Source organism: Callithrix jacchus, chromosome 13 (genome assembly GCF_049354715.1).
Source record: "Callithrix jacchus isolate 240 chromosome 13, calJac240_pri, whole genome shotgun sequence".
Taxonomy (NCBI): Eukaryota; Metazoa; Chordata; class Mammalia; order Primates; family Cebidae; genus Callithrix; species Callithrix jacchus.
The window spans coordinates 124,708,394-124,716,355 of record NC_133514.1 but is presented as its reverse complement, the minus strand read 5'-3'; the positions used below and the strand labels follow the sequence as shown (position 1 = coordinate 124,716,355).

Sequence of the window (7,962 nt, the reverse complement as noted above, 5' to 3'; positions counted from 1 at the left end):
GCCCCGTGTATTTTAGGCCAATGTTTTACATATGTTTCTTATTGTGGGTGAGAATAAGAACAACCCAAAATCTGCTATTTTATGGTTTGTGGGGACAGCTGGAGGTTGTGGGACGTTCTGGGGGCTCACACTGACCCTGAGTCTGTCCTTAGATACGATATTGATATTGAGAAACTGAAGTGATGAAGATCATCAGGAGGCATTTGGCCCACACCCTAGCCTGGTCATGGAGGATACGGGACACAGGGAGTTGCATCTCCTACCTGTCACATGGGCCTGCTCACTCAGCAGATGGCTCAGTGATGTGGAGAGGCCAGCTTGCTGCCCACCTGCTGTGTGAGGTTCCCTGTAAAGATGACAGGGCTGCCCCCATCACCAGTTTCATCTCCAGCTGTGCCTAAAACCACTCAGCCTTGCCGACCGTGGGTGGCAGCAGGTCTCTCTAGCCCTGAAAAGGCCTTGGTGTCATCTGAAATGACAGGCTTGGACAGCAAGCCCAGCCATGATTACACAAGCTGGGACCAGAGAGAGGGCAGGAGATAGCCAAGCTAATGGCTTTCTATGCCGATTCTTCCGCAATTTTTAATTTTTCTTAAGACGGAGTCTCACTCTGTCACCAAGGCTGGAATGCAGTGGCAGGATCCAGGTACATTGCAATTTTCACCACCCGGGTTCAAATAATTCTCCTGCATCAGCCTTTCAAGTAGCTGGGATGACAGACGCACACCACAGTGCCCAGCTAATTTTTGTATTTTTAGTAGAGACGGGGTTTTACCATGTTGGCGAGGCTGATCTCAAACTCCTGATCCCAAGTGATCCGCCCACCTTGGCCACCCAAAGTGCTGAGATTACAGGTGTGAACCACTATGCCCAGGCCGTCCCCAATTTTTTAAACTCCGGATTTCTCAAAATTAGAAACCTGTGTTATAAACACAGAGGACTCCTCTTCTCTCCTTGACAACCCCCTCATTGGATCCATCAGGAACTCAGTCCACCGTCGCTATGGAATGTGACTAGAGTCAACCTCATCTGCCACCTACGCTGCACACCAGCTCCAGCCCTGGTTATTGAATCTGTCTGACTGCAACATCCTCCTGGCTCTTCCAGCTCCCATCCCGCCACTGGCAACGGATCTCCGCTTGCAGACCAGACACGTCCGATGATGGCATATACCGTTTTTTACTGTACAATCCAAAGTCCTTGAGGCCCGTGAAGCCAGAATTTTGTTGGTCACTGGTGCAGACATTGGCAGGCGGGCCACAGGAACAGCTCACTACACTCCAAGGCTCCACGTGAGAGATCCTCTAGGAAAGCCACGAGCAACTACAAATACCGCGTTTCATGGCCCTGCCAACCTGCAGACACACCTCACACACCCCTCTGATAGCCACTAGCTAGTCAGTTCACCCAAAAGATGTCAAAACAATACTAGCTATTATCAGACCGTCACTACTTAATGCTGTATTTCCCTGATCCCCACCGACGTATGTGCAGATGTGTGTGGACGAATGTGTATGCATCTGTGTACGGATTTATCTGTACATGGATGTGTGTAGATGTGTATGTATACAGCTATACCAAAATACACAGATAGGTGTGTATGAATGTGTGGATATGGATTGTGTGTACAGTGATGTGTACATAAAGGTGTCTATATGTAGACATGTGTATGAATGTGTGGGTGTACAGACGTGTGTGTGGATGTAAATACATGTATATATATGGATGTGTGTATATGAATGTATGTGTACAGATATGTCTACATGTGGATGTAGATGCTTGCAGCTCTTCCTGCTGACAGGCACCTCCTAGCGCTGGCTTTCTCCAGTATGTATCAGAAGCTGTGCGGTGGTGTCAGAGCTTCCTCAGGGTGCGGGTGAACTGGGTGAGCACAGAATTTCTCTCCCAAACCACGACGTTTTGCAGTTAAAGACAATGCTAGTCACAAATGCGTCAGGTCAGCAGGCATAAACTGGGGCTCTGCAGGCAACCCAGGACACAACCCCCACACACCAGGGTAGGGGGTGCAAAACAGAACGCTTCCAACATCAACCTTAAATCCCACAAACTCTAAGGTTGAACACGAGCCTCGAACCCCTGGGCCCAGGGATTCGAGGTTGAACCCAAGCTCTGGCACTTTGTATTCATGAGCTCATCTGCCTCAGTTTCCTCATCTTAAATGGGGTTACAAAGAGGACTTGAAGAACAGACTTCCTCTCTGCTGGAACAGGATCCAGAAAGTTGGAGTGCTGGCTGTTACTGTAATTTCGATGAGTCTGGGGCAGATGGAAGTAGAATTTCTCCAAAGGCAAATAAACATTTCGAGGCTTCAGGAAGCTCTATAGAGAGTGGCAGGAAGGTCTCAGGGGAGGTACGGGCAATCTGTGCTTGCATATGTAGCACATAACAAGACGTTCAAGGGCCCCTGGGAGTTCTGGAAATGAGGCAGAAGTCTCAGCCATCAGACAGGTGGGGCTGTAGGAGGACGACGGCTCTCCCCTGACATGAGTCTTCACCCAGACTGATGGCACAGGTGGAAGTGGAGAGAGTATTTATGCAGCAAGACATCCAGCTCGGCTTCAGATGCTATACTCCAGGCCCCAGAGAAGACACTGAAAACTGAGGCAGAATCGGTGATCCTATGCTGAAAGTGCCCAGTGGTCATGCCTGGCGAGATCGAGTCTAAAGCTGCTATTTGTACCTGGCTGGAGTGCGGCGGCACGATCTCGACTCGCTGCAACATCCGCTTTCCAGATTCAAACAATTCGCATGCCTCAGCCTCCTGAGAAGCTGGGCCTACAGGCGTGCACCACCACGCTCATGTAAGTTTTGTATTTTTGGTAGAGGCAGGGTTTCACCTTCCTGGCCGGCCTGGGCCCAAATTCCTGACTTCATGTGATCCTTCCGCCTTGCCTCACAACATTCGTACATTTTTGAAGTCACTGATCTGCCTGAAAAGGGGATAGAAGTTTTAAATCTCCCTGGGATGGAGGAGGCAGACACAAAATTTCAACACAAGGACAAGAGCTTCAAGTGACTAAGTTCTATCCAGGTACCTTTTGGTAAGATCTCTTGAAAAGCACCTACAGAGATGAAAACGAGCCTGAACAATATAGTAAGACCCATCTCCACTAAAAAGAAAATAAAAATATAGAAAGGCATGGGGGCACAAGTTTTAGTCTCTGCTACTTGGGAGGCTGAGGAAAGAGGATCGCTTGGGCACAGGGGTTCAAGGCTGCAGTGAATTAGGATTATGCCATTAAATAGAAGACCCTGTAAAAGAAAGAGAAAAGTGGGGGAGAGAAAAAAGAGGAGGATGAGAGGGGGAAAGGGAAGAAAAAAAGTAGGAAGAGGGAATAGTGAGAGGGAAAGAAAGAAAAGAAAAAAAAAGAAAGAAAATAGAAAAGAAATGAGAAAAACATATAAACCTTCTGGCCAGGAAATTCCACTGTTAAAAATTTACTCTGTGAGAGAATGGTGTTCTCGACAGAATATTTTTAACAGAAAACCTGGGAAAAACTCAAGAGCACTTCATTATGAAACTAGCTGAATACATTCCATTCCATGGACTATTACATGGTCATTTGCACTACACGGGAGATGCTGATTTTATTAGGTACATATATTAACTCCACGTGCTGATTGTGTGCATAGATCATCTCGGAAAAGAATCACCAAAGGAACCGTAACAGTAGTTGGCTTCGAGGAGGGGTGGGAGAGCGGCTTTAAGGCTGCACCAACACCAACCGATAGAACTTTTTGCAATAAAAACCATATTTCCGGGCCATCTGCAGCTGTGGAGCACTTGAAATGTGGCCCACGCAGCCAAAGAACCAAATCTTTCATTTTCTTAAATGTTAATGTATTTATATATTTTTTTCTTTTTTGAGATGGAGTCTCGCTCCGTTGCCCAGGCTGAAGTGAAGTTGCATGATCTTGGCTAACCGCAACCTCTGTCCCCCAGGTTCAAGCACTTCTTTTACCTCAGCTTCCAAAGTAGATAGGGTTATATGGGCTCACCGCCGCATCCGGTTGCTTTTTGTGTTTTTAGTATAGATGGGGTTTCACCATGTTGGTCAGCCTGCTCTCAAACTCCTGACCTCAGGTGAGCCACTCGACTCGGCCTCCTAAAATGCTGGGATTACAGGCATGAGCCACCATATCCAGCCTCACGTAGATTTACTTAAACACATATGCCATGAGCTTCCATATGGGAGACTCGGTTCTATACTCTTTCATAGTTTTTGAACATTGAATCATTTAAATGCATGGCCTATTTTTTTGAGTTGTAGCACTTAATAGAATAGTATTTAGATTGTATTAATCTAAATAAAATCTACCATAGAATTTACATTGTACCAGTGAATGCTGATATATAAAAAAATTGCCAAGGTGTGTGTGTTTGTGTTCATGTGCACGTTTATATGTATGTATATTTCACTTTTTTTGAGTTAGTCTCACTCTGCCACCCAGTCTAGAGTGCGGTAGTATGAACCCAGCTCACTGCAACCTCTGCCTCTAGGGTTCAAGTGGTTCTCCTGCCTAAGCTTCCCGAGTAACTGGGATTACAGGTACACACCACCACATCCAGCTCATTTTTGTATTTTTAGTAGAGAAGGCGTTACACCATGTGGGCCAGGCTGGTCTTGAACTCCTGATCTCAAGAGATCCACCTGCCTTGGCCTCCCAAAGTACTGAGGATTACAGGCATGAGCCAGCATGCACATATAAAAAGGTGTGTTTTTTGAGACAAATGAACAATGTACAAACAAAAAATAGGGAACAGCTGGGGGTGGTGGCGCATTCCTATAATCCTAGCTCTTTGGGAGGCTGAGGTGGGAAGATCGCTGGAATCCAGGAGGTTAAGTCTGCAGTGACCCATGATTGCACCACTGCCCTCCAGCATGAGTATTGCAGCAAGACCCTGCCTCAAGAAAAACTAAAATTTTAAAAAATCAAAACCTAAGCATGACAATTGGGTTATCAGGCTATTTTATGATATGTGCCATTCTCAGAACTTGTTACGGTATCATCACATCACTCATCCGACACGAAAAAATAAAAAATAAAACCCAGAAACTCAAACTAAAAATATTTGCAAATCTATAGTGTTATGCGTTGTGCTCTGTCTCCCCGAAAGATGCTGAAGCCCTATGCCGCAGGGTCTGTGGATGCGACCTTATTTGGAAATAGCCTCTTCCCATGTGATCGAGCTAAGCTGAGGTAATGAGGGTGAATCCTAATCCAGTGTGCCTGGTGTCCTTATAAAAAGGGGATGTGTGGACAAAGACACCTACAAAGGGAAGACGGTTTCAAGACAGAGACAGAAGACCACCTGCAAGCCAAGGAACTCTGGAGGCTCTGAGAATCCATGAGCGAGACCTGGGGCGGACCTCCCTCACAGCCTTCAGAGAAAAAACAAACAAACAATAAAAAATCCCTTGATTTCAGACTCCTGGTCTCGAGAACTGTGAGAATAAATCTCTGTGGTTGAAGCCACACAGTTTAGGGTACTTTGTTAAGGCAGCGCTGGGAAATGAATGCAGAGTTCTTGGGGCACGCATCAACACTTCTGAAGGAAATGTGGGACGTTCAATGCTTGAACTTACAATTCATACCTTTCTCTACTCTAAATTCTGTTTTTTGAGATGCAGGGTCTCACTCTGTCACCCAGGCTGGAGTGCAGTGGCACAAGCATGGCTCACTGCAGCCTCCAGTTCCTGGGCTGCAGCAATCCTCTTGCCTCAGCCTCCGGAGTAGCTGAGAATATGGGCACATGCCACTGTGCCCAATTTTTAAAAAATGTTTTGTAGAGATGGGGTCATGCTATGTTGCCCAGGTTTACCTGGAACTCCTAGTCTCAAGTGATCTTTCCATCTTGGCCTCCAAAATTCTGGGATTATAGGTATAAGCCATTGTAACTGGCTTGCCTTTAAAAACAAAAACAAAAACAAAACCAGAATCTTCCTATATTACCCAGGCTGGGGTCCAGGGACATGATCTTGGCTCACTGCAACCTCCACCTCCTGGGTTCAAGCAATTCTTTTGCATCAGCCTCCCGAGTAAGTCAGCTTATAGGCTCCTACCACCACACCTAGCTAATTTATGTATTTTTATTACAGGCGAGGTTTCACCTGTGGGCCAGGCTGGTCTCGAACTGCTGACTTCAGGTGATCCGCCCACTTCAGCCTCCCAAAATGCTATGATTGTGGCTCACTGCAACCTCCGCTCCCGGGTTCAAGAAATGCTCCTGCCTCAGCCTCCCAAGTAGCTGGGATGACAGGTTCCTGCCACCATGCCAGTTTTTGTACCTTTAGCAGACACGGTGTTTCACCATGTTGGCCAGGCTGGTCTTGAACCCCCGACATCAGGTTATCCGACTGCTTCAGCCTCCCAAAAGGATAGGATAACAGGCATGTGCCACTGTGCCCGGCCCACTTCTGTTATTATTACAGTGTAATATATAATGAAATATTTACACAACTCACCGTAATGTAAAATTAGTGGGAGCCCTGAGCTTGTTTTCCTGAAACTAGAGCATCCCTTCTGAAGGTGACGGGAGACATTGACAGATAAACAGGCATTGAATTCTCATAAGGAGCACGCAGTCCAGCTCCCTCGCATGTGCTGTTTACAGTTGGGTTTGTATTACTATGAGACTCTAACAACGCCACCGATCTGACAGAAGGTGGAGCTCAGGTGGTGATGCCAGAAATAAGGAGCGGCTGTGAACACAGATAAAGCCTCCCTAGCCCGTTCCCTGCTCACCTGCTGTGCTGCCTGCCCAGTTCCCAACAGGTGAGATGGGCACGGTGGCTCGCGCCTGTAATCCCAGCAGACTGTAATTGGGAGACTGAGGCAGGTGGATCACCTAAGGTTGGGAGTTCGAGACCAACCTGACCAACATAGAGACACCCTGTCTCTACTAGAAATACGAAAATTAGCCTGGCATGGTGGCTCATACCTGTAATCACAGCTACTTGGGAGTCTGAGACAGGAAACTGGCTTGAATCTGGGAGACAGAGGTTGCAGAGAGTCAAGATCATGCCATTGCATTCCAGCCTGGACAACAAGAGCAAAACTCCCTGTCAAATTAAAAAAAAAAAAAAAAGCCCGGGTGCAATGGCTCACACTTGCAATCCCAGCACTTTGGGCAAACAGCAATGAGCAAAACAAAGTTGCTGCTCTCTTAATGGATCCATCATTCTAATGAGGGGGAAAGAGACAGGCGATCCATAAACAAACCATTAACACAGACAGCACATCAGATGGACAGTGCTATGAAGAATAAAAACTAAAGCAGGTATGGCCAGGTGCGGTGGCTCCCATCTGTAATCCCAGCACTTTGGGAGGCTGAGGAGGATGGATCCCTTGAGGTTAGGAGTTCAAGACCAGCCTGGCCGACATGGTGAAATGCCATCTCTACTAAAGGTACAAAAAAGAAAATTACCTAGGCGTGGTGGTAACTGCCTGTAATCCTAGCTACTCAGGAGGGTGAGATGGGAGGATTGTTTGAACTTGGGAGGTGGAGGTTGCAGTGAGCCGACATTGCGTCACTGCACTCCAGCCTGGGGATCAGAGCAAGACTCTGTCTTCAAAAATAAAAAAGTAAAGAGAAATCGGGTGCAGGTTAGAGTGCACTAGCACAACAGAGGTGCTCAGGTGCTGGTGAAGGTGGTCAGGAAAGGCCTCTCTGTGAAGGTGATAGACATGAGGGCTGAGCCTGGGGACTCCTGAAGAGAGCAGCATGGGAGGGCCCTAGGTATTGGTCCCATTTGTGGTCCTCTTGTTTTGTTTGGTTTGGTTTGGTTTGGTTTTTGACACAAAGTCTTGCTCCGTCACCCAGGCTGGAGAGAAGTGGCACAATCTGGGGCCACTGCAACCTCCACCAACTGGGTTCAAGGCACCTCAGCCTCCCAAAGAGCTCGGATGGCAGGCGTGAGTCACTGTGCCTTGCCTATG

At 47.2% G+C, this 7,962-nt stretch overlaps 1 pseudogene; it reads left to right on the top strand.

Moving 5' to 3' along the window:
• Positions 1 to 4,954: 4,954 nt before the first annotated feature.
• LOC144579110 (small nucleolar RNA U13) lies at positions 4,955 to 5,051 on the top strand (annotated as a pseudogene).
• The last annotated feature ends 2,911 nt before the right edge of the window (positions 5,052 to 7,962 follow it).